Source organism: Mastomys coucha, unplaced genomic scaffold, assembly GCF_008632895.1.
Source record: "Mastomys coucha isolate ucsf_1 unplaced genomic scaffold, UCSF_Mcou_1 pScaffold4, whole genome shotgun sequence".
Lineage (NCBI taxonomy): Eukaryota > Metazoa > Chordata > Mammalia > Rodentia > Muridae > Mastomys > Mastomys coucha.
The window spans coordinates 29,851,305-29,874,572 of NW_022196910.1; the positions used below are offsets into that span (position 1 = coordinate 29,851,305).

Below are 23,268 nucleotides of genomic sequence, written 5' to 3' on the forward strand. Positions count from 1 at the left end.
GGAGGAGGAGGAGGAGGAGGAGGAAGAAGAGGAGGAGGAGGAGGAGGAGAATTGGAAATGGTCCACTAAAGACACAGGTCTATTACAAATCATTTGACCTTGAATGGCCTTGAGAATGATATCCTGAAAGACAATGCAATTTTATCTTAACTCATAAGCATGAGCCAAGAAAAGTCAATGGAGATACCATTGTAGATAACTGACTAAAACCATAAAATGACTGTGGCCTTTATATGGACTTTACATGATTTTACAAATTCCAAATTAATATTTGCTTGAAATTTTATTGAAGAAAACAATGTCTTTGCTCCTTCTAAGAGCTACATTAACTATCCAGAGCAGCAGTGAATTTTTACTTATAGAAAAGCTACTTTTATGCACATAAGAAAGCATTAGTGTTAAGTAATGCTATATTTATTTCTTATTCTTCCTTTGGTTAAAGCAAATGTAAAAGACTTTAGAATGAGGCAATTTTTTACAAAATGTGTTTCACATTTTCATTGTTGTACAGCTTTGGTTTTCTTGTGAATGCCCTTGTTAACATAGTCTGGCAGACATTCAATAGCAAACTGTGTTCCGGGCAATGAATTTACAATGTTGTAGCAGGAACAATCTTGTGAATGTTGTAAGCCCTTATAGATGATGGAAAAATCAATATCATGGATAAATTTGTAGCATACTACCCTATGTATTTTTAGGTGAGGAAAAACTCAGTACTATGGACTAAAATTACTTCCATAGAGGAAATAGCCCAAAACATAAATGAAATATTTTAAAGTATAATTCATTGATTAGCATAAAATCAATTATGTTAAAAATAATTATATGTGTTATATGTATATTGTTATATTACATATGATTTAAATTTCTATTTGATAACTTTTAATGAACAATTTATTTCAAGAAAAGAATGTCTTATGTATAGTAAGTTATGCTAATTTTATCTTTTACTTTAGAAATATTTAACAATGTAAATAAATGATGATTCAGTTAAATAAAAATAGCAAATTTTATAGAATCTTGTTCTTTTTATCAGAAATGAGTCATTTAACTACGGTAGTAATACTGAACTTTTTCTCTTCCAGGGTGACAATTGCTTTATACAGGGCAGATTATGTCATCTTCTTTCTTAAGGTAAGATGGTACTGTACTGCTATATTCTGAGAGAAAAAAATATATGTACACATACATATGCATATATATATACATATACATATATATTCTCTAAATAAAACTTTCTGATAGTAGCTACATTTTGCTTATGTTTAGTAATCTGACCATTAGTTCTATGTTCATAATCATTTTTCTCAACTGCATTGCTTTCACAATAATTCTGATGATAATTCTAAGACAGCTCCTGAGTAGACTATACATAGCTTGGTTATTTAATGTGAAAATATGTTATCTATTAAATAGAGTAATGGGACATAAATATAATATTGTAAGACATGAAATAAAATATAACTAAAATAAGTAAGCATAGTGAGCCTTTCACAGACATATATCAATATCTTAAATTTCCCTAAAAACTCAAACATATTGTTCTGTTGATTTTCATGAACCTCTAGATTTTTCAGTTCATTTCATAGATAGCTATGCCCAGTCTTGGCATTGTTATTTAGAAGTTGGTTATCCATACCAAGTAGACTGACCATATTAGAAAACCAAGAGTTTTTCTTTTATAAAGATGCTAACACTTAAAACTTCATGTTTTTCAGATAAGAGTGAATAGAAGTATTTTTCTTTTTTGGATTAAATTCAATAACTACCCTCTGCAAACTCTTATTTCAAACTAATTTATGACTTCTACAAATTTTCAATATTTCCTCCCACAAAACTGGTGTGCTTCTATGATTTCTTTTCCTTCTCTAAAGCTAGATCTTTTTAAGCACATTAATCTAATCAAACTGTTAAGATTTGTCAACAGAAAATATGGGTATGAAATTTGTGTGAGTAATTTGGAATAAAGAAGGTAATTCATGTTTATCTTTTAATATTTTATGCTTCTCAAATAATATGAATTTTAATGTTTTTGTGACTCTTGTAATTATCACTATTACATATTTATCATCTACAAAAGCAACATATGAAAAAGCCTATTTAATTTATGTTCATTGGTGAAATTGACAATAGGGTTCTTTGAAGTAGGGCATTTTCATAAACTGTTTTCTTTTACATTTATATTACTCCCCATTGTGCCTTGTAGCAAATACAATTTGATTTTTTCCAAATAGTTGAAGTAAATATGATTCACAAAATAAATATGATTTCTCAGCCTGATTTTCACAAGTGGTAGGCATTTCAGGATTCATTATCAGCCCATTGGACATCTTCATAAACCTGTTATTGACGGAGTGACAAGTTTCACGTTCAAAATGTATATATTTTGGCCTAAGTAAATTAAACTGCATTAGTAATTCAATTTCAGAAGTTACTTATTAGTACAATCACAAGCTTCTTTCAAGTTCTCAACCTTTGTGTCTCTGTTGCACAGAAACTATTGCTTCATAATGGGCTGATGGGCTGGATAAATACGTACCAATCATTGTTTCATTATGTGTGTTGGAAGTTAAATAGTCCCCACTTAGTCATAAAATAATAAGTTTTAAAATAATAGAAAATTTCTCAAAATTAGATGTATGGCCATAGGTGGCTTCATTTTTTTTCCAGATTTTGAGTTTTTCTTGATGTTCTGCTAGAGAAGTCAGTTGCAAGAGACAAAATAGAGTCCATGAGAATATCTTGCTATATAAGAAAGAAACATGATACCAAATGTAAAGCAACATAGTTCTCTGGATGTTCATATGTTTTTGACTTCCCATTGTGTGTTGCATATTTGTATATATATGCTCATGATGATGATGTGTGGCAAACATTCTTGCAAAAGCACACATGTAGAAGACAGATGACAGTTTTTTGGAGTCAACTCTCTCTTATCATCTTTATGTGACATCCAGGGCTCAAACTCTAATAGACAGCATTGCACAGCAAGAGCTTTTATCTGCTGAGCCCTCTAGGAGACCTGAGTCTTATCCATTCTTAGAAACTGTTAAAGACTACAATGAATTTTATTTATATGAATTTTAGTCTTTTAATATTTCCTCTATGAGAAGTCAATTAGAAAATTTTAGGTATTTGTTATTACTTTTAATCTTAACAACAAATTATTTACATGTAATATAAGTCATATATTTTTTTGGAAAAACAATTACATTTTTAAAAAGTATTATTATTTTGGAGGTAACAGATAAGTTTCGTTGTGAAATTTCATACACAGACCTTGTTACATTATTGTACATCTATTTTTCCATTTTCACTCATTATGCTTCTCTTTTTATCCCTCTTTTTTTACAGCTTTTTATTAGATATTGTCTTATTTACAATATCTCCTTCCCCTTTTATCTCTCTTAATTATTCCAAATACTTCTCTCACATTCTAGTTTTATAAATTTAAATAATTCCAGTAGTTATTTTTTGCTTTAATTTCTCAATCAATGGTATACTGCTAGAATTTCATATACTCTGGTGTACTAATTACATTTTGGAATCAACACACATACAATTTTCAGAAAACACCATATATGTGTCAAAATAACATACTCTTTCAAAAGAAAGAAAGAAAAGTTTTTTGTATTGACCTTTCAATACAAATTTATTTTGATACTTCTATTCATTTGAAAAGGTGTTAGATTCCCCCAGTAAAACCTTTAAGTACAGTTTAAAGAATTAATAACTTAGGGACTGAGTATCATTTATTCTCAGTGAGTCAACACGTAACCTAAGTCATTCTTGGTTGGGCCTGACTATTCTCATTTGGCTTAGCCATTGTAAAGAGCTACTGTAATGTGAAGTAGGTACCTGCCCTAAGATAACTTTGACTAAGAAGTGTATGACTTCTATTCATGTGTCAACATACAGAATGTTTGACCATGTTACAGAAGAGATACTTGAACCATGAAAGTATTTTTTTTTAATTCTAAGAGGACAGTTGTGTGCTCTGAATTATAGTGAGTTCATTTGATGAGAATATGCTTTTTGTTTAATATGTATTAGTGTCTTGCTTGCATGTACGTCTGTGTTGGATCCCCTGGAACTGGAGTTATAGACATAAGCTGCCATGTGGGTGCTGGGATTTGAGTCCTCTGAAAGAGAGGCCAGTGCTCTTAACCACTAAGCCATCTGTTAAGCCCAAGAGTATGTTTTTAAAAGACTAAGTTAGTGGTTAAAAAGCAGGGATTTGTGTGTGTGTGTGTGTGTGTGTGTGTGTGTGTGTGTGTGTTCATGAGTGTAAATGAGCATATAAGTGTGTGAGTCCACTCACACATACATATCTCTCTGTGTATATAGGCCAGAGATCAACCTCAAGTTTCATTTCTCAGAAATGTTATCAATCAACTTTGGAGCAGGGTCTCTTATCATCTTGAAGCTCATCAATAAGGCTATAGTAATGGCTCTTAACCTTCCTATTGCCATGGCCTTTTAATACAGTTCCTCATGTTTTGGTTAACCCCACCCTAAAATTATTTTAATTTCTATGCTATTTCTATGTGATTTTGCTACTGTTGTTAATCATAATGTAAATTTCTGAGATACAGGATATCTGATATGTGACTTCAAAGGGGTCATAACCCATTGACTAAAAATCACTGAGCTATACTGTCTATATGTGAGATCCAGAAACTCTGCTGTCTCTACCTCTCTAACACTGCAGTTCTATGTGTGTGTTCTACAGATCAAGCACAAGTCCTCACATTTTTAAGGCAAACACTATACCAACTGATAAAGCTACCTATCACGCACTAGAATTGTGCCCTTGATGAGATAAATTATAAAGTTATACAACAAAGGAAGTGCATGTAATGAAAGAATACTTAACAGCAACTACCCATGATGCTATAATATAGGAACAATATAAGTCTTTATTTGAATTATCTTTGGCTAGTTTACCTTTACTGTATATGATAAAATCCATAGGGACATTTAAAACATATTAGTTTTGGTAGTATGTGATATATGTTCAACTATATACAGAGCATCAGGGTTAAGTAATACTATGGTTATATCAAGTGAATAAAATAAATGATAATGTGTCATTGACAGCAACTTTGTTATATTTAAATTTTTACAGACAGTACAAATATTATTTGATCTAAAAAGACAGAAATATTTAGATGTGACCAAATCTTATTATGCTTAAGAAAATAAAAAGTATGTATCAAAAATTTGCCTGCAAGCTAGAAAGGTGGCTCAGCTTAGTTATCATGAGGAATTGATTTGATCATCAGAATCAACAATTCAAAAACCATGCATTGTGCTTGTAATTCCAGTGCTGGTGATGTGGAGGGAGAGAATTCCTGAGTCTGGCTTGCTAGACTGCCAAACTAGTACTCAATAAACTGCAGGCTAGTGAAAGACCATGTCTGAAAGCACAAGTTGGAAAGATTCTGAGGAACTGAGAATGTTCTTTAGACCCCTAAAACTATAAACACAAATTACACCAACATAAATCCACACACACTCAAATTGATATTCTTTGGATAATTATGAAATATATGTTTTAAACATATTTCATCCTTATAACTAGACAAATACACAAATCAAACTGTTGCTTAAATTATCAAAATAAAAAACTAGATTCCAGATAAGTAAACATTAAGTAAATATAGTGAACATGGTAGACAACTTTACAGTATTGACATTGGTCTTTTTCTTCTTCAATCAGAGAGAGATTTTTTTTTTTTACAGTATGTACTACATAACTCTTCACCTCAAAATGGATCATTCCATTAAAATCAGAATCAATACAATTTTGCAGCTTTCATTCTTTTGAATGTCTATATCAGTGCTCCATAATTAACTATGGAATAATAGGTATAACGTCAATGAGTAATTAGTGAAATTAGCAAAATGTCAAGAAATTTGAACAGGAAAATTTTAGGAGTAAAAGAATCTTCCCTTACAAGTTGAAGGAAGTTTTTATTAGATCCAAACAATATTGCAGTGTGGGAATGAGTTATAACTATGTGTTCTAACTTCTACTAGTAGATATTTATCTTGATATTCATCTTTTCTTTGTGGTACTAGGGGATTTAAACCCCTCAGCTTTTCATCCTTTGAATACTTGGACGACTCAACTCTATTATGTGAATACTTTATGAAATCTATAGCATATGAACAGAATAGGTAGTATAATAAGGCTACAAGGTTTTTTAGTCTTTTACCAACTCTATAGTGATTTGTTATTGGTACTAATGAATTTAAGATTCATAAATTATTCTCCTTCCTTCTCTCCCTTTCTTCTTACATCTCTTGCTATAAGTTAAGAGACCTCAATTATCATGTATTACTGTGTAGAAATAACTTACACAAATTCACCACAACTAAATAAATATTGCTGTATAAGTTCTTCTATACAAGAGTGAGAAGAAAGTTCTAGAAACAACGTGTACAGAAATGTGTAGGCTACTCCGTTCAGTTTCATTTTCTGCACTTCACTGTGAACCTGAGAATGAAACAGACATGAACTTGCTTTTCTCAGTTATCATTACCCTTGGGGTGAACTTATTACTACATTGAATGTGATTGTGTTGTTCACAATGCATGCATTTCTTACATAAGGCTGAAACCAAGTTGATTATATCTGGCACTCAATGGAAAATGCGCAATCGTGTATGAGCCAGTAATAAACACTGACCACTACAAATCCAATTTAAGGCTCAGTATCAATTTTAGATGTTATATGAAGGTATTATTACTCTGATATTGGAACGGACATGTTTGGTGCTTTTGTTGGTAGTTGTATTTAATGGTTACATGCAAGACTATAATCTTATACCCTAAGGACAATTTTGCATCCTTTCAAATATACTACAGTGCATGTTGGAAAAGCTTTAGCTAGGCTCAGTCCCATCCTTATAAAATTGAGTTAGTTATATGCACTATTTGGCATTGATTTTATTTCCTCTTGGCATAAAAGTCAGTGAATGATCTTCACCCTTATTTGCAGCTTGCATGTTCTAACTACATTTGATTTTATGTCATTTTTGAACTTCAATAAGCAATTAATCATATTTGAGCCACTTCATCAAAGAAAGAGACCTCTGTCCCACAATATAACTAATAAGCTAAGTAGAAATGCACATGTATTTGTTGCATCTAAATCTTGTTCTTTTATTCCCTTGTTAAACTCTTTTAATTAAAAAAAAAACTGCTACTCAGGGAAGACTCTACTTGTGGAATACATCATCAATTCATAACTCTCTTTAAAATTCATCAGCTCAGTGTGTTGTTGGTCCAATAGATTCTCAGCATGCTCTTGAAACCATAGAAAGTATTTTGTGATTTTCATTCTTAAGTCTGTTCAATTTTGTCCTCCGGTGTCATTTATTCTATGCGGTAAATATAGTAAGATACAATAATACAGGACTCATTGTTATGAATCTTGGTCCATAGTTGAATGGCAGAACCTTGCATAATAGCAGTTTTCATTCTACAAACTGGTTTCAAGCTCTGTGTCATAGACATCCTACAGATTCTTTACAACCAATTTTCCTTTTCACCACAATGAGATGTTATGATTCCAAAACATAAGGATAGGTTTGCATAACATCAGTATGGCCAATGATTTAAGTCGCCGAAACCTTTTCATGTGAAACTGCACACGCATTGCATCATTCAGTGTCAAATTTTTTCTTCCTTCCTTTAAAGTATCTCATTCACAATTTGATATATTTTTTAATTTCAGTGTTATATTCTTAATAGGCACAATAAGCATACTCATAACTCCATTAATCTCTGTAAATAAGAAATCTGTTGACTGTCATTAAATACATGTTTTTAGACTGCCCCTCAAAAAACACACACTTAAAAATTTAAGTTTATCTCTAGATACTCTCTTTTCTAAAATAGTTGTTCCTTTGTTTCTCTTATAATGTTAAAGAGTGTTACATCCACTAATTAAAAATATGAAGAGGCAACCCTGGAAAGGACGATAATTGTAGTATGTCTGTCCTCAGGGATACTCCATTAAGTCGAAGGAAATTATCCTCACTAACATCATGCATAGCCACTGAAGAAGATAAACCAAAGGTTGTAATAATTCATAACCTTTAATAAATATTTAAGAAGTTTCTAGCTTCTATTTTCTTTAGGGAATTTAGGCTTTGGTTGGTTTAAAAAAATAGAAAATTGTGATTACCCAAAGCTGAAGGAGAAAAATATGGATTCTCGAATACTTAAGAGGATTTGTTGTTGTTTTGATAGATTTTATCAGAAGAGATCTAGGCAAAAGTACATTAGATGTATATAAATAGAATATTTAAAAGTATACTAAAATAAACATTGTGTCTGTAAACTTTCCCTTGGAGCTATGCTAATTGCTTACTAATGGCAGCAAATTCAATCCTGCCCTAATGTTACCTGGATATTAACTTTTATTAAGACTCAGTCTACTTTAGAGCTCTTCCTGCTTTGATCTGATACGCATTTGCCTTAAACTAGGGTGAATTTTAACAAGGCTGGAAAACTCTCTCCATGGACTCATTCCATTTAATTGATTGACTCAAATGCTAAACACATAAAACAAAGTGGTACTAGTCAATTAACACAAGCTCGATCCTTTTATAGATACAGAATTATTTACTCTTTATGACAAGTGATAAAGAATAAATAAAACAACCTGCACAATTTGTATTCATTTCAAGAAATCACAGTAGAATTCTGTCACATATTATTTTGATATTTATTATGCTGATTTATTCCATAGTCTTTTTTCTTAGAAATATTGGGGACTAATGGCTGCATTTTTTAAATCTTTCAGCCCAAATTTCTATAAGCTCTAAAATAGAAGTATGAATTTCATAAGGTCATTATCTTCTGGAGAGGACAGAGTTGAAAATTAAAAAGATGTGCACCTGTACATTTACCAAGCATTTAGTTATATTAACTCAATAAAAAATCTTGCAAGTCAAGGATTGATATACTGAATTTAAATTTTAAAACATGGTATTAAAAGTATTACTAAAATGACATGACCAGTCAAAAGAAAATTCAGAGTGTTTTTCCCAATATCCCAGGCATCCATATTCTATCCCTAAGGTTGATGTCAAAATGAGAGGGTATTTGAATCTACCTTGACACATAATTAAGAGTTAGTTAAGCATTCAAGGAGGATGAAATTTTGAGTTATAGATACAATGAAACAAATAATGAAGTGGATGTTATAATTCAGGAGACAAAGAGCCTCTTTTCCCTAGATAGTGATTCCTGAATACAAGCAGGTTTCCACTTTTAACAATTTACTAAGGAAAGACAACATTTCTTTTATTTGTTATAAGCTCCCATATGTTTGAGTAGAACTAGAATAAATCAGAGCTTTATAAAGACACTGATGATGTAAGTATGAAGTTGGCAATAAAGGAATAAGTCATTTTGACTTAGTTTTGAGACAATAAAACTTTACTACAATGATGATGACACAATAGTTCACACCACATTTTGATCCAAATATTAGTCAAGAATACAGGCTTCTGATTTTGATTAACATCTCTCATCAGTCTAGTCTATGAATTTTTAGAAAATTAAATGCATAATATTTACAAAGCACTTGACCTTGTGTCTAGCAAATGCTGTTGCAATAGTGACCAACAAAAGCACAGGATGGAGACCTTATTCCCACAGGATTTACTACAGGAGATAAAAATAAATGTCTGAAAAAAAAGAAAACAAACATGAACAGAGTGATGTCAGAAACTTTTCTGAGATAAAGAACAGTGAGGCTTTGGGTGTCCCAAGTAAAAGTGATAGAGTAAAGAAAATTAGAAGTCAGCTGAATATTTGTCAAGCTTAATGCTATACTGCTGAAATTTATCAGTCAGGTAGCACTGAAAAGTTTTGATATTATAATTAGCTAAAATTAAAGAGAAAGTTTTAAAACACACACTGGTCACACACAGAGAAAACACACACACACACACACATACACACAAGATAATGATACAGGATTTTAAGAAGTACATAAATAACTCCCTCAAAGAAATACAGGAGAACACAGGTAAACAGCTAGAAGCCCTTAAGGAGGAAAGTCAAAAATCCCTTCAAGAACTACAGGAAAACACAATCAAATAGCTGAACTAAATGAGCAAAACCATCCAGGATCTAAAAATGGAAATAGAAATAATAAAGAACTCACAAAAGTTAACAACCCTGGAGTTAGAAAATCTAGGAAAAAGATCAGGAGTCATAGATGTAAGCATCACCAACAGAATAAAAGAGATGGAAAAAAGAATCTCAGGGGCAGAAGATACCATAGAAAACATTGACACAACATTCAAAGAAATGCAAAAATCAAAAAGGTTATAACCCAAAACATTCAGGAAATCCAGGGCACAATGAGAAGACCAAACCTTAGGATAATAGGTATAGAAGAGATTGAAGACTCCCACGTTAAAGGGCCAGTAAATATCTTCAACAAAATTATAGAAGGAAACTTCCCTAACCTGAAGAAAGAGATGCCCATGAACATACAAGAAGCCTACAGAACTCCAAATAGACTGGACCAGAAAAGAAATTCCTCCCATCACATAATAATAAAAACACCAAATGCACAAAACAAAGAACGAATATTAAGAGCAGTGAGGGAAAAAGGTCAAGTAACATATAAAGGTAGACCTGTCAGAATTACACCAGACTTCTTAATACAGACTTTGAAAGCTAGAATATCCTGGGCAGACGTCATACAGACCTTAAAAGACACAAATGCCAGCCCAGACTACTATACCTAGGAAAACTCTCAATTACCATAGATGGAGAAACCAAGATATTCCATGACAAAAACAAATTCACATAATATCTTTCCACAAATCCAGCCTTACAAAGGATAATAGAGGGAAAACACCAATATAAGGAGCAAAACTACACCCTGGAAGAAGCAAGAAAGCAATCTTTCAACAAATCCACACAAATATAATTCCAACTCTAACAACACAAATAGCAGGAAGTAACAATTATTCTTTCTTGATATCTTTTAATATGAAAATTAATATTATCAACATATCCTAATCAATTGAAATTCAAAAGTATGAGGATTTAGAAATTTGTTGGCTATCATCCAGTAGTCTCTCTAATTTGGTAATTGGAGAAATAGGTCCAATATTGTACAATCCATATACACTTTCTGCTTGTTTGTACCTGACAGAGTCTTACAGTATACCACATAATGGTCTTGAAATCATGCTTCTCCTATCTCAGCCTTTCTATTAGTAGGATTGTTTATTTGATGTTTTCACACTATATTATGGTTTTCAGAACAGCTTAACATATTTCAAAATTATACAGCCAAAAGAAACGTACATAATTAACTTGGGAGTTGGCTTGTAAGAGAACAGCAAAGAGTGAGACTGAATGCTTTTCTTGATGTTTGCAACTATTGTATCAATTTGGAAGAAGAGGAACTTATAAGTTAGTCTTTCTCTGAGATGAATACTTTTCAAAATCATCATAGCCAATGAACCAGATTCTTACCCTCACCAATGTCTGTGCCACCCTCCAAGCAGAACCATTCTTCATTGAAAGAGTTGGTGAATGACTTTATGGGTAGACGATCTTAATATACACACCATTTCTTAAATGAATATAACCTGTTCTCTGTGGGCTGAGAATGAAGACAATCACTCAGATCAAATAACTTTGACTATATCAGGAAATTTGTATCTAAAAATCATGCCTACAATTCATTCCTTGGCACAGCAGAACTGTCAACTCTTAGCTTAGCTGCTATGGAATTAAAATCCTTTGGTGACATGAGGGTCATTAAAGTACAGCCTTATTACAATGAACTCCAATGTCCAAAAATTGTTCTTATTTTGGGCTTGTATTACAGTAAGAGCCAAGATTTTAAGCTCTATTAAAAAACAAAACAAACAAACAAACAAAAAGACTTTATCTGTTTATGTTAATTTAAAAAAACTAGTAGCAATGTATTATTTTAAAATATACAGTTAATATGTTTGGAGTCATTTAAAATTTATATTGAGAAAAACATATGTACTCTCAGTATTGCTGTAGACAAGCATCTATATAAGACTGTTAAATTGATTGTTGTTTTATATCAAACAACTTTTATAATACTCATTTTTATTTTTATAATATTTTATAAATTTTAAAGAATATGACAAAATAAAAAAATAAGAGGTATTGCAGGTATTGAAGGGGGATCTCTGGGAGGAAAGAAGAATGTGATGTAATTCAATATGTTTTTAAATGTTAACAAATTCAGATAAATTGAAATTATATATCTTTTCTCATCACAATGCAATAAAACTTAAATAAAAAAATCATGTATTTTATATATTATAGTGCTATAGATCTATAACTGACTTGGAGTGAAGTGCTAATAAAGAAATTTCTTCAGCTTGCTTTTTCTACTCTGATTGGACTTCATCATCCCTCAAAGAGACAGGAATGGCTATCTTCTTTTGCTTTTATTAGCTTGTTAGGTTATAATTTCACATGAAAAAAAAATGTGTATCTTAAAGGGGAAAAGAGGAGTGGAGACAGAGCCACTAAAACAAGAAATTATATAAAAAAATGCTACAGTGAAGTCTATAAAGCCTATTCATTTGAAAGCAAAAAAAAAAAAAAATTCTGGAGAGATGACTCAGTAGCAAAAAGCATTTACTTACTACTCTTACATTTACTCTACTCTCACAGGATAAAGTTGATCTTAATTAAGCCTCTTTTGACCTCCAAAGATTCCTACATGCACATGATGCACACAACATACACTTGGGCACATATACATAGAAAATAAATAAATAAATTTATTTTGTTAAAAAATTATAGAAGGAAATTTTCAATGTTATCTTTGTTATCATGTGTAATGGCTATGTTTTCTTAATGTTACCTTTGTCATCCTGTTTAATTGCTATGTTTTTTTTAATATTACCTTTGTTATCATGTGTAATGGCTATGTTAGTAATGATGGCCATGACTAACCAGCTTGCTATGAAGTTTGGATGAGTTATACCATAAAATTTGCAGCATAGAGCAAACTCCATGCCAAAAGCTTTATCTACTATTAGTACATGATTGATAATAGTGTATCGGAAACTACACAGCCATCCATTCAAATACCTGATCTTGTATTTACTTACATTTCAATGTCATTTGCAAATGTCAATCCCATGATTATTCCAGTGTTTAATTGTATACAAAATTAAGAAAATAAAGATACAGTAGTTGAGATTCCAAGTTAACTATTAAGTGGTTAAAGAAGAATCAAAAATCACTCAACATGGAGTCAAATATTTAGCAAATGAGACCTTAAAATGAATAAACTTAAAGACATTTTGAGCATAACAGTTTTCTCCTTTACTCGATGGATCTGATTTAATAGAAATATTCTATTCTCAGTTTATAGAATCTATATTCAGAAGGATCAAACTCATATCCATACAGTATAGTAAACAAAATTTTGCAGTGTGGTTGGAAAACACTCTCTAGAGGTTCCAAAAGTCTCTCACATGTTGGTTAAAGAGAACCCTTTGTAGTGTGGTGGCAATGCCTTAGTGGAGAAGGGCCAGCCCGAGGAATGAGTCTGATCTCCAGTGCTCCCATAAAAGCTGGGTTCAGCAGTGTTCTTACTCTTCCTAAATTATCTAGATAATTATTTAATCCTTAAACTTCTGTATATAAATGAATCATGAGTGAGAATAAAGGTTTTGAATCATAAAGTAAAAGTGCAGAATATTTTATATATAGGAAATGTAAAATTTAAATTAGAGTTCCCTGAATAAATAATTCAACATCATCACCATGAACCTTTTTATTGGATGTAAAGTAATTAGAGGAAAACAGTCAGGACAAAGAAAAATATTCATGATTATAGGATCACAGGATTCCACATAGCTCTTTCGTCTCAAAGTTGGGCTGTATCCTCATTTCCTTTAGGGTGAAATGTAAGGTCAAGTATAAAAAACAACATTAAAAAATAAAACATATTTACTGAAAGTTTCCTAACAATGATTCATTGCATGTTTTGCATGCATCCTTACAATACTTTCTTTCAAAGTCTGCAATAATTTACTAAATATGATTTAAATGACTTTAAAGGCCAAATGATTTTAGAGGCCAAATTCTATGTAAATTAGATTTTTTTCTTATTTCTAATAAAGATGTACTTGTTAATTAGTATCTTTTATTAACATTTTTGGTTGCCTTTGCCACTTAATATTAAAAATAGATCTTCTGTTCTCACATAATATATCCTGTTTACAGGTTCTTCTCCTTTGACTCCCCCCATCTCCTACTCAACACCCTTCCTATTTGAACCCACTCTTTTTTAGTGACTCATTAGAAAGAAAAATAAAATGAACCAAAAACTAACACATCAGAATTGAACAAACAGAAGGAAACAAGCCCAAGCAAAGGCACAAGACTCAAGCACCTATTTATTATCACTCTCTGGAATGCCATAAATTCACTAAGCTAGAAGCCATAACACATAAGCAAAGGCTCCAGCACACCTATGCAGCTCTCTCAGACTGGGAGTTCATGTGAGCTTTGCTCTGTTGATTTAGAGAGTCTTCAGTTTTGTTGTTGTCTGTTCCCTCTGGCTCTTACACTCTTCCTACTCTTACACAGGATTCCCTGAATCCTAAAGATTTCACAGAATATCTCAATTAGGTCCAATTGTTCTAAAGTGTGTGTCTCTCTGTCTCTGTATGTCCGTCTCTCTGTCTCTGTCTCTCTGCCTCTGTATGTCTGTACCTGTCTCTGTCTGTCTGTCTGTCTGTCTGTCTGTCTGTCTGTTTCTTTCTCTCTCTCTCTCTCTCTCTCTCTCTCTCCCTCCCTCCTTCCCTCCCTCCCTCCCTCTCTCTCTCTTTCTCTCTCTCTCTCTGTCTCTCTCTTTCTCTCTGTGTGTGTGTGTGTGTGTGTGTGTGTGTGTGAAGCATTGTAGATTAAAGGCTTTTTACTGAATTGGTGCTTATGTTTTGTTTGTTTGTTTGATTGTGGTAGCATGTAGAGTACCTTTCCATTCCAAAGATACTAAAAAGTAGGGGTGAAACTACTATGCAGACACGAGCTTTATTGCTCCATATTCAACAAGTTGTGTAGGTGTTGTCTTCAGTAATTTACAGTTTTTTCCTCAACAGTCTGGGCTGCCATGGGACTCCATCTCTCCAGCCCTAATTATTTCATAATTTAATGTGCATATTTGGTATATATTAAATATTAAAAAGACATATGTTTGTTTAAAGTACATATAGAAATAGCATCTGTATGTGCACATATGCATAACTGTAGACAGAGAAAATGGTTCTGAAAACTTACATTATAAGAAAATTGTTATTTATATATATAAAGTATAAAATGAGAGTAAAAAGAATGTTTGCAATTATATATATACGTATATATTATATGTATGGCTTATTACAGCATGTGCTTTCTTCTCTCTCTTTAACCAAGAACTCACTATATATGACAGACTAGCTAAAATGTTTTGAGAATGTCCCTGTCCTAGCCTCCTAAATACTGCAATTTCAGAGATGAGCTACCATATGTGGCTTAATTTTAATCCTATATTAGAAAATCCATAACTTTTTAAGATCAGTAACATAAATATGCCATTGTAACTTCTGGAATTTGTATACATACAAAAATACATAAATGTAGGTATATATTTATGCTAATTCTTCCTAGTTTACAATCATATAAAAGAAACAATGAAAAATATCAAAATCTTCTACACATATAAATATATACTGGGCCTTGGTTAATAATGGGCTAGTTCTAGCATTTGAAGGAGGCATGAACACATAATTACTAAAAACACAATAATCAGAGTTGCATAAATATTTGGGTGGAACTGAAGAAACCTTAAAACCCTCTTGGAACTAACTAAATATTCATTGATTCCTTTATTCTTTTTCATAAATAAAAATAAACATATCATTGTCAGTTGTCTGAGTCACAAGAAGATTTCAAAAGGGAATGCATTATGAAGTCCTTAAATATAGTCCCTTCTTGGGAGAATTTCCATTAAATTTAAAATATTTTAGGGAGTTTTATAGCTTTAGTAGGTACTTTTGCTCATAATTTCAATACAGTTCTGCAAATACATGTGTAAATATTGTTCTATGAATTTTTCAAGGTAAGATACTATAGCAAAACTGTTTAATTCTCCACTGGCAAACTTAACTATTCACTCTGTAATGTTAACATTTTAATTTGACCCCACTAGGAGTTAGCTTTTGAGGGATATATTTTATGTAATTCATTCAATTTAATTGATAATCTATATAATATCACAATTCAGTACTATTTTGATTTCACATGGGAAATGCTGCTAGACAGATTAAACGATGAATGAACACAGAAAATTGGTTATCACTATTGAGAATATTAATTTTTTTCTAAATTGAGTTTTTCATTACAGATTTTCATTATGCACTCAGACCACAGCTTTCTAATCGATAATGTGATTCATACCATGGGAAATGAAAAAGAAGACTGAAAAGTCAACATAGAAATTATGTTTAAGGGAATGACAATAAATCTATGTTAATATTTCATTTTTTAAATTTATTTTTCTACATTAAAACAGCTTTATAGCATCCCAAGGAAAATTGTGATTAGGAGAACAAGATAAAATGTTGTGCTGTTTCTGTTTAGGCATAAACAATTCGAATTAAAACTGTCATATATCCATGACTATTGCTGGGCTTAATCTTAATATCAACTCTATGAACTAAAAAGAATAAAAATACTTACACAATTTCCAATTTTAATAATGGAAAATGTAACCTAAAAGTACTTAAAATGTGGATATGGTATTGGTAACAATTTTTCTAGACTACAGATGCTTCATGTTTCTAGTCAAGCAAACAAATATGGAAATTACTATCTCAATTCACTCGAAACAGGTAGTAGGCTAATAGCATCATTTCCTTTATGCTTGCTTATATGGAGCCTGGGATATTCAATTATATATACTGAATCACACTTGTAAGCATATCTTCCATAAGAAATGTAAGCAGAAATTTTACATAATATGTAATAGAAGAGGAACTCTTTACAATAAGCATTTGCTACATGAGCAGAGACTGGCTTCGAACCTTCAGTAAAAGGATATTAACATTTGAATTCAAGAATCCCAAAATAATTGCTCATATTTCATCCCATGTATGTGTGCGTGTGTGTGTGTGTGTGTGTGTGTGTGTTTGTGCATGTATGCCTTGGTGTATATGTGTGGCTTTGTGCATGTTAAGTGTGGGTACTTGGGTGTTATGGCATGAGTATGGGTGTCAGAAAAACCTTTGGGTGTCAGCCCTGTCCTTCCATGTAGTTTGAAATAGCATCTCTTGCTATTCTCTTCTGTATAAACCAAGTGAGCTATCCCATGCATGGCCAGAAATTCTCCTGTCTTAGCACTCCTTGGAGTTACTGACATTTTTTTTTCTATTCAGTTCAGCTCTTACATGGTTCATGCTATTATGTAGAGAATTTAGTGGTTTCTAGGATCTGAGCTCAGGTTGCAAGGACTGACAAAGAGCTTTACCCACTGAATCATCATTATAGTTCTCCAATGTTGCTAATTAAGGTATTGTGAAATTGATCTGGTGAGATGGTTTAGTGGGTAAAGGTGTTTTCTGCCAAGCTGTAAATCCTAAATTTGATCTCCAGAACATACATTAAGAAGGAGAAAGCTGACACTATAAAGCTGTATTTTGAACTCCACATCTGAATCACCACAAACATGCACGCATGCATGCATGCACACATGCACACGTGCACGCACGCACCACACACACACACACACACACACACACACACACACACACACACAAATAGTAAATATAAAATTGAATGAAATTATTACAAAATAGATCACTGAAAAGGGTCTGTTTTGTCTTGATTTCTGGAGTACAGAATGAAATTATTACAAATTGAACACTGAAAAAGGTCTGTTTTGTCTTGATTTCTGGAGTACATTAATGTGTTCTATATCTGTTGGGTAGTAGTAAGATGCTAAGTACATAAGAGGAAGTAACTATTTCTAACAAAAACATAGAATTTTGTTTGTTTTCTCTATTTACTGGAATAGAAATAATTGAAATAATTGTTCCACCCATTGATATATTGTACCTAGTTAAGTCTCAACATACATTTCAAGGGAAATACTATATACAGAGAGAGTAATGAATTTTTACAATGGACTTCTTTGGTTTTAGAATTTAGTAACAAGCTTCAGAAAATCAATGCTTACCAAAAGGAAAACTGTATTCTCTAAGTATATTATTTGAACATAGAAATATATTTGAGTGCTCTGTTTCTACGGATATATGTTATTTGGTACTACTGAATTCAAGTTGGTTTACCTGATCTCTTGCTGTACAGGTATGTGTGGTAAACTGAACAAAGCAGTTAATTTCCTTTTGTACTATTCTGGAAAGTGTACATACACAGTTTTAGACTTTCATGTACAATAGTGATAATCTTCTCTCCTATTTCTTCATTAATCATAGAATCATGGTTACTAAAGTTATTCAGAATCCATGGTGCTAACCATTATACCATAGAACCTACACATTGATATTATTCAATATTACTCAATTAATCAAATTTTAGCTTGACTTGGAAGCATTTACTTTATCAATCTCTGTTAAGCTCCTTTTATAAATGGGGGTCTATAAGATAACTTGTGGTAATAACCAGGCATTTATCATACCAGATAGCATATTCACTGTACTGTACACTGCTGTTAAAACTGAAACTGAACTCCTGTTTTATACTAAGCATGGATGTTTCCATTATTCAGTAGAAGTTTGCTACTGCAGAAGTTATATGCTAGCAGCCTGGTCTCCGCTGTAGTGTTGAGGAAGTTGCAGAACCTGTAAGGGGTGAGGTCAAACAGGAGGTATATAGATCGGAAGTATCACATTCAGAAGTGACCCAAGTTGGCTTTGCGGAGCTTGTTTTCTCATGAATGAGTTGTAAGTGAGAACTCCTGGGGTCGTGAGATCTGACTCAATGAGTAAGAGCTCTTTCTCTGCGGAGGACTTGGATTCACTTCTCAGAACACACATGGTAGTGCATACGTATCCATGATTCTAGTTCCATGTGATTCAATGGCTTCTCCTGGGCTCCCAGGGCATCAGACATGCCTGTGGTGCAAAAACACACTTTCAGACAAAACATCCACACATAATAAAATAAAATAAAATAAAGTAAAAAATAAATCCAAAAACATGAGTAAACCCCTCTCTTGAGTTATTTTTTTCTGGCGTTCTGTCTTGTTATCCTTGCTATACTCTTAGACTTTTGATGACATTCACCAAGTGGATCTCATTAAACACAAACAGAAAGTGATGTTTGATTTTGAGTCTTCAGTCTACACTTAATTCAATAATCTACCTTTTTTTCTGAAACATGTCTTGAGTATCTTATTATCTAAACAGTAAAGAGAATAATACAAATATAGTACAATGATGTAGCACCATGTTGATTTCTTAAGGGCTTAACACAGAACACGGAGTGTCCTTTCAAAGATGGCTGCCATTGCCACCAAAATTGTTGCTTTAGTGACCACCTCAACTCAAAATAGACTTCATAGTTATAATGACCCTCGGAACAAAGGCTCATGTTAAAATAGTTTTATGTTTCTACTATGACTTGCCTTCTAATCAGAATCTTTTTTAAAAAAAAAAAAAATTTGATGATAAACAGTAGAATTCAGTAGGGAAATGCCATCCTGAAAGGTAAGCTGGAGAAGTAATTGTAGCATTCTTTATTTAGTTAACTTCAATACTGAAGAAGATTGCCTTGTCTTTCCAATCCTGCTCACACATTTGTATGTGTTTATCCTGTTTTTATAGTACCTGACAAGGAAATCCCAATCCTGTCAGTGCTACTAGTTTGGTCTACATTGTAACTTAACGTGAGCCACACACAAAATAATAAATAAATAAATAAATAAATAAATAAATAAATAAATAAATAAATAAATAAATCTTGCTAGGCATTGCTATGAACCCGAAGAAAATGGTCTATCTGCTGTGATTTTTCACTTCACTGCCACCTATAGCTCCAACAGGCACGACTTAGGACAATGAAAAACTCTGAGGGAGAAAAAACAATTACATTTGCTGCCATCAATATTGGAGACTTTTGTACCAAATATAAAGATAATCGTGTGTTTTGAAAGTTTCCTGAAGCTTTCGCTATGTCAGCAACGTTCTTTCTATTCATCAGAAAGTATTGACTGCTGCCCGGAGGGGATGTTCAGCCTTCCACAAAGTGAAGGAGAAAAACAAATTGGGCAAGCATTAAAAAAAAATGCAAGCCAAGCAATTCTGATACAGGGGAAGGGGTCACACATGTCAGGGAGATGAACACTTCATTGTAACACGTTTTTGTTGTTGTTTCTTTGTATTGTTTGGGTTTTGCTGTTGTTCTATTTGTTTGTTTTACATGTTTTCCTGTATTTAAAAGATGTAAATTACTTCTGTGTTCTGTTAATTTTATCACCTACTAAACAAAGAATAACTTACAAGTCAGTGCCTTGGGCTAGATTAGTGTAACAACATTGATTTACATGGGTAAGAATTTACTTATTTTTCCCTCCAAACTCCTGATATGGACATAACATATTTTTCACTGGGGAGGAGTAAGAAATATGATTTTTCTCTTTACCCAGAAGATCTGGAGAATGAGAATAAGACTTCCTTAATACCAAATCATTTGCTGCAGGTCTCCCAAGTTCTACAACCAGGAAATTATTGTTACTACACACACAAACATCAGAATTGAAGCAAGAGCTCTGCAGAGTACAACTTCATCTGTCACTTCTTATCAGCATCAATTCTTTAATAAATGAGTTCTTTCCCTGTACTGATGAAAACTAGGGCATAAATTACTATACCAGGAGCTTCCCAGGGGAAAAATATTTTGACATTTTTTTCGAAGAAAACTTATTTGAATACGATAATTTGAAGAATATAGCACTGATTTTTAGTATTCTGCAAACATAATGAGTATTTCTATATTTGTATGGGTGGAATTAATGAAGGTAAGTAAATAAATATCTGTCCTTACTGTGTACCTTCTAGAACTTTCTGTAATATTTGGATTTCAGTATTGGAAATATTAAATGGCATGTTTGGGGTTTCCAAGTGGAAAGTAATTATTCAATATTGTTACTGGTTTCCAAACTGCTCACAACTTTGACATCATTTTTTCATGTTTTATTTCTTAAACATCCTTTACAATGGGGTCATGGTAGTTACAAAATATTTCAATCCACCTTGTAAGAAAAACTAAATAATAGTACAATTTTCAGTTTGTACATGAACATTTTATGTTATGAAAGTTTATGGTGCTTTGTTGGTGGTTGAAGTAAAGCCAATATATGTTAATAGAGCATAGATATCACATAATAGGTCAGAGTCAAAAAGAGACCTTGGGCAAGTTGTTAAGGACAATACTCTAAATTGAGCATAATGGCACCCATCTGTAATCCCAAAGCTCAGGAGGTGTAGGGAGGAGCATAGCAAGCTTTCAGAAAGCTTGGGCAGTAGAGTAGGACCCTTTCAACAAATGGAAACTTAAAATTCAAATGGGGCTCCGTCAAAATTAAATTGAGATTTGTATAAGCTAGTATTTAAACTGTCCCTCTGAGTTCAAATAGTTTACACTGTGTGTAAAGCACACTCATATACACTTTCACATTGAAAGTAACCTTGTTAGCATCACCTATCTTTGATTAACTGCCAAAAAGAAACTCAAGTAATATGGTTAAATAATTTTTAAACAAACACCATACATTGGAATGCTCAAATTCTTAAAGAAATATCATTCACATGTGTTCCAATATAAGGAAAAAGAAGAAAATATGAAGGAAGGCAAGAAAGCAGAGCAAGTGTGAAGAAGGCAAAAAATAAAAAATAAAAACTTTTAACCAACTTTTAACCAAAGTTGGAATTTATTGATATCTCAGGAACATAGGAAAATTGTGGGCCTTAATTATTTATGGCTACAAAATGGGATTTGACAGTGGAACAGAGCCAATGCATGGAGTGTACAACTAGCAGAGACTGAAAAGTAATTTTCTTTGTTTTTTTCTCTTATTGTTTTTATTAGATATTTTCTTTATTTACATGTCAATGATATCTCCTTTTCCAGTTTCCCCTCCAAAAAGAAAAAGAAAAAAGAAAAGAAAAGAAAAATAAACTGTTCCCTCCCCCTACTCACAAACCCACCCTCTCTCCTGCTTACTGGCCCTGGCATTCCCCTACACTGGGGCACAGAGCCTTCACAGGGCCAAGGGCCTCTCCTCCCACTGATGACCGACTAGGCCATCCTCTGCTACATATGCAGCTGGAGCCATGAGTCTAACCATGTGTACTCTTTTGTTGGTGGTTTAGTCTCTGGGAGCTCTGAGGGTATAGTTAGTTCATATTGTTGTTAGTTCTAACTGGCTGCAAACCCTTCAGCTCCTTGGGTCCTTTCTCTAGATCCCTCATTGGAGACCCTGTACTCAGTCCAATGGATGGCTGTGAGCCTCTACTTCTGTATTAGTCAGGAGACAGCTATATCAGGCTCCTGTTAGCCAGCACTTGCAGGCATCCACAATAGTGTCTGGGTTTGGTGATTGAATATAGGAAGGATTCCCAGGTTAGGGAAGTCTCTGGATTGTCCTTCCTACAGTCTCTGTTCCATACTTTGTCTCTGTAACTCCTTCCATGGGTATTTTGTTCCCCTTTCTAAGGAGGATCAAAGTATCCACACTTTGGTCTTCCTTCTTCTTGAGTTTCTTGTGGTTTGTGGATTGTATTTTGGGTATTCTGAGCTTCTGAGCTAATCACTTATTAGTGAGTGCATACCATGTGTGTTCTTTTGTGATTGAGTTACCTCACTCAGGATAATATTCTCCAGATCCATCCATTTCCATAAGAATTTCATAAAATTATTGTTTTTAATCGCTGAGTAGTACTCCATTATGTAGATATACCACATTTTCTGTATCCATTCCTTGGTTGAGGGACTTCTAGGTTGTTTTCAGCTTCTGCCTATTATAAATAAGGCTGCTATGAACATAGTGGAGCATGTGTCCTTATTACATGTTGGAGCATCTTCTTTAGGTGCCTCTCAGCCATTCAGTATTCCTCAGTTGAGAATTCTTTGTTTAGCTCTGTACCCCATTTTTAATAGGGTTATTTGATCCTCTGGAGTCTAACTACTTGAGTTTTTTTGTATATATTGAATATTAGC

At 32.8% G+C, this 23,268-nt stretch overlaps 1 protein-coding gene across 9 annotated transcripts in view; it reads left to right on the top strand.

Annotated features, from left to right (window-relative positions):
* Mgat4c (MGAT4 family member C) overlaps positions 1 to 23,268 on the top strand; it is a 713,319-nt gene that overhangs the window by 668,339 nt on the left and 21,712 nt on the right. For 7 of the 9 annotated variants that reach the window (XM_031348868.1, XM_031348874.1, XM_031348867.1 and 4 more), the window contains one exon: positions 1,086 to 1,134. The exons of the other annotated variants lie outside the window; for them this stretch is intronic. The gene's annotated coding sequence lies outside the window, so the exon portion shown is untranslated. The remainder of the gene's footprint in view (positions 1 to 1,085; positions 1,135 to 23,268) is intronic. 9 annotated transcript variants of the gene reach the window in all.